Genomic DNA, 5,000 nt, shown 5'->3' with positions numbered 1-5,000 from the left:
TAGCCTCCTTTTCATTCTTTGCTACAATTATTCCTAAAATCTTTATTTCTTGCACCTCTGTAAACTTACAGACCCCTGTAAGAACCTCTGCCCTTCCATATTTCATGTATACAGTTTTTTCTTCATTTATCTTTGCACCCGAACCCTCACAATACAGTTTTGTTTTCTCCATCACTCTTTTAACACTTTCTACATTTTCAACCACAATTGTCGTGTCATCAGCATATTGAAATATTTTCTTTAATTCTTCTCCCTCTTCCATTTGTATTCCATTTATTCTTTTTTCTCTATTTATTAAAAGCCCTAAAGGTTCTGCTACCAATGAGTACAACTGCGCCGACAATGGACACCCCTGTCTTATGGATCTTAAAACTTTAAAAGGTTGAGTTAAAAAACCATTGCATTTTACTTTTGTAAAAATATCCCTGTATAAAACCGAAATCCATTTAATAAAATTATTCCCAAACCCAAATTCCTTTAAAACTGCAAATAAAAAGCCATGTTCAACTCTGTCAAAAGCCTTTTCAAAATCCATACTAATAACATAAGCACTTTTGCCTTTTTCTTTTATATACCCTGCTATATCTCTAATGCTGCTAGTAACATCTGCTATATCTCTCGCCTTTACTCCATACGCCTGGTTTGTTTCTATTATATTTGGCATGACATTTTTTAATCTGTTTGCTAAGACCTTGGCTAAAATTTTAAAATCAGTGTTTAGCATTGTAATGGGTCTAAAATTTTTCAGCTCAGTTTTGTCTCTTTTTTTCTTGTATATTATTTTCATTAATCCTAGCCCCATTCTTGGGCTTACTCTTTCTTTTTTAAAAACTTCTTCAAAAATTTCATTTAAAATCACGCTTACTTTTTCTTTAAAAACTTTGTAAAACTCACTTCCAATACCATCTACTCCGGGGCTTTTCCTCACTCTTAATTGATTTATGGCATGTATGATCTCTTCAGTTTCTATTTCCCTTTCACATATTTTTTTATCCTGTTCGCCAACTTTCCTTGTTATCTGTTGCAACAAAATATTCCTTTTTTCCTCATCTCCCCCCTCAGACTTAAAAAGTTCCTCATAAAATGATTTCACTTCTTTTAAAATCCCCTCTGTATCTGAGACCACCATTCCATTGCTACTTTTAAGTTCTTTAATTGTTTCCGCTCTCCCCCTGCTTTTCTCAAGATTAAAAAAGAATCTGTTACATTTTTCCCCTTCCACCGTATATTTTGCTTTGCTTCTCAACATTGCCCCCTTGCATTTCTCCTCTTCTATTTTTCTCAACGTATTTTCTATTTCAATTACTTTTTGCACATCTACTTGGTTTTTATTTAACTCCTCTTTTAGAGTTCTCCTTATTTCTCTCTCCTTGGTTCTTTTAACCTTTTGTAATAAATTACAGTAGTTCATAGAATATTTCTTAATATCATACTTAACATTTTCCCACCATTGCCTTTTGTCTTCCATATACATCAGGTCTTTTTTCCTCCCATCTAATATCATTTCAATCTCTTTTTTAAAACTTTCATTCTTTAAAACCTCAGTGTTTAAAATCCACACCCCAGGTCCCTTTGTTTGTCTTTTAAAATCCATCGTCATTAAAACCATTTTGTGATCGCTTAAGGTCGTTTCTTTGTAAAATATTCCATCAATGAAACATTCAAGATTTCTGGTACTTAAAAAATAGTCTATTCTGGTTTGGCACATAAAATTCCCCACCAACTGTCTTCTTGAAAATTCCTTCTTTTTTCCATTTCTTTCCCGCCACACATCAATCATATTTTTCTCTTCCATCAATGACCTTAATTCTTTTCTACCCCCATCGGATTTAAAAACCATCCCATTTGCCATATCCATTTTACTAAAAACAGTGTTAAAATCCCCTGCAATCACCACCTTCCCCCATTTTTCAATTACATCAGCTAAAACATTAAAGTATATTTTCTTTTCTTTTTCTCCATTGGGAGCGTGCACGTTCACTAGAACAAATTTGTCTTCTTCCATTTCGATTTCTACCACCATACATTTTCCTTTTTTATCATTATATATAAGTTTTGTCTTTATACCTCTGTCTTTTCTTATTAAAACCGCCACTCCTCCTCCCATTTTTTCCTCTTCATTGTTAACAAGTAATTCCCCTTCCCATCTTTTTCTAATATCCTCCATAACATTCTCTTTCCAGTTTGTCTCTTGCAATAAAATCACATCTTCATTTCTACACAATTCCTTCACCTTTTCAAATTTATAAACATTCATTAATCCTCTAGCATTAAAAGTCACAATTTTCAGCACCATAAAATAAAATAAAAGCCATAAAATCCCCATTTTGTCAGTTCATTCACTCTCCTTCCTTTACCATTTCCCCACTGTCTTGTTTTTCATCACATCCTTGTTTTAATACTTTTCTTTTGGCTTTCTCTAAATTTGGTGTTACCTTAGTTTGTCTTCTTCTTTTATTGATTCCTGTAGTGCCGGCATCGTCGATGCATTCACTGTCTTTGTCCATTCTCCCATCCTCGCTGACCCACTCCTGATCCTCTGTCTTTTCCAGTTGAATCTGTAAAGTATCAGTTATTTCCATCAGTGACCCCGTTTCCTCACTGCACTGCGTTGATCCAGTCCTTTCACTTTCCTCTTCAACGTCCGTGCTTGTGGTATCCTCTCTTGGTGTCCCTTCCGTGTTTTCGTGTAGCTCCTCTTCACCGGCTTCCTCATGCATCTGCCCACACCCCTGCTCTTCCTCCTGATGTTGTTCTCCGAACCAGCACTCGCACTTGTTTAACACAAGCCTGCAGTCCGGGCACCTCACCGCATTACAGTCCCTCGCGAAATGTCCCCTTTCCGAGCACTTATAGCATTTGAAGTCAGGACAGTCCTTCATCATGTGTTCAGGGCTCATACATAACCTACAGGTTCTCACCTGCTGGCTATGTATCACCCTGAAATACTGAGGTCCTTCTTCCGTCTCCATTCTCGTGCTGTAGGGCAGGGAAGCCACCTCTTTTGGAAACCGTACTCTCAGGAACCTCGTTCCATCCTCAATGCAGCGGGTGCCTGGGTAGAATCTCCTTTTGATCTGTGAGATAGGAGTCACCCCCCATCCCTCCAGCTTCTTTAAAATATCGTCATCCTCCAAGTAAGCAGGCAGATGCATGAAAGATACAGCAAAATCCTTATTGTTCAACTTTTTAATTTCACAAGTCTTTCCTTTAATCATCAATCCTTCTTCCAGTTTCTCAATATCTTCCTCTTTTTCCAATGTAATTTCATATTGTTTCATCATTTTTGGTCTTACCGCTAGTATGCTAGTCACTTCGATCTTGTCTTTCAATGCTCTATAATGTCCTCTGCTCTCCCATCTTGTACCTCCGTCAATCAATCACTACCGTTGCTTCCTTGGTATAGATCCGTTTCATTCGCCTTTCTGGGTAATCCTTTTCTCGTTGTCTTTGATCCAGTCCATTTTCAGTTAGCTGCCTTGTCTTTTTTGCCAAATCCATGTCTGTAGCCGTTAATCCGTCCATTTTAACAAAAAACACAAAACTAAACGATCCCTCCCAAACAGCAAGCTGTTGGGAGGACAAATAACAAAATAACACAAAAAACTAGAAACAAAAATACTTATCTTGAACAAAAACAACGCAAAAAAACAACACAAAAGTTTGGGTGAGCCTTTCTCACCTCCCTATAGCCAAACACACTTCCTGTTTCTCACTAGCTCTCTAGCGCCCTCAGGTTTGGTATGGCCGTAAGCGAAGACTGCTGCAAAGAGAGGGCTATTTAAAGACCAGCCCATCTAAATCGCCAGTACATTATATAAGTAGGAAAGAAAGCCCAAAAGCTTAAAGCACCTGGTATTCCTAGGCAGTCTCTCATCCAAGTACTAACCAGACCTAAACCTGCTAAGATTCGATATCGGGCATTGACTTTTTTTTTTTTTTTTTTTTTTTGCAAGATTATTATATAAATCGTGAAATTTTCCAAAAAGTTTTAAAAGGCACCTGGTATTCCCAGGCAGTCTCCATCCATGTACTAACCAGGCCCAAACCTGCTAATATTCAGAGATCGGGCATTGACTCTATTTTTTTGGCAAAATTATTATATACTAAGTGAAAAGTTTCCAAAAAGCTTAAAGCACCTGGTATTCCCAGGCGGTCTCCCATCCAAGTACTAACCAGGCCCAAACCTGCTTAGCTTCCGAGAGCAGACGAGATCGGGCATAGCCAGGTTGGTATGGCCGTAAGCGAAGACTGCTGCAAAGAGAGGGCTATTTAAAGACCAGCCATCTAATCGCCAGTACATTACATAAGTAGGAAAGAAAAACCCAAAAGCTTAAAGCACCTGGTATTCCTAGGCAGTCTCTCATCCAAGTACTAACCAGACCTAAACCTGCTAAGATTCAGAGATCGGGCATTGACTTTTTTTTTTTTTTTTTTTTTTTGCAAGATTATTATATAAATCGTGAAATTTTCCAAAAAGTTTAAAGCACCTGGTATTCCCAGGCAGTCTCCCATCCATGTACTAACCAGGCCCAAACCTGCTAATATTCAGAGATCGGGCATTGACTCTATTTTTTGGCAAAATTATTATATACTAAGTGAAAAGTTTCCAAAAAAGCTTAAAGCACCTGGTATTCCTAGGCGGTCTCTCATCCAAGTACTAACCAGACCTAAACCTGCTAAGATTCAGAGATCGGGCATTGACTCATTTTTTTTTTTTTTGCAAGATTATTATATAAATCGTGAAATTTTCCAAAAAGTTAAAGCACCTGGTATTCCCAGGCAGTCTCCATCCAAGTACTAACCAGACCAAACCTGCTAATATTCAGAGATCGGGCATTGACTCTTTTTTTTTTTGCAAAATTTTATATTAAACAAAGTGAAAAGTTTCAAAAATTTTAGCACCTGGTATTCCCAGGCAGTCTCTCATCCAAGTACTAACCAGCCCAAACCTGCTAAGATTCAGAGATCGGGCATTGACTCATTTTTTTTTTTTTTTT

General features: G+C 37.4%; 1 non-coding gene across 1 annotated transcript; it reads right to left on the bottom strand.

The window, feature by feature from the left end:
* Window positions 1–4,127: 4,127 nt before the first annotated feature.
* On the bottom strand, window positions 4,128–4,246 carry LOC113101978 (5S ribosomal RNA). The gene has a single exon (XR_003290544.1). It is a non-coding gene; the product is annotated as a 5S ribosomal RNA (ribosomal RNA).
* Window positions 4,247–5,000: the final 754 nt, after the last annotated feature.

Source organism: Carassius auratus, unplaced genomic scaffold, assembly GCF_003368295.1.
Source record: "Carassius auratus strain Wakin unplaced genomic scaffold, ASM336829v1 scaf_tig00217673, whole genome shotgun sequence".
In the NCBI taxonomy this organism is placed as follows: Eukaryota; Metazoa; Chordata; class Actinopteri; order Cypriniformes; family Cyprinidae; genus Carassius; species Carassius auratus.
This window is presented reverse-complemented; position numbering and strand designations above follow the sequence as displayed.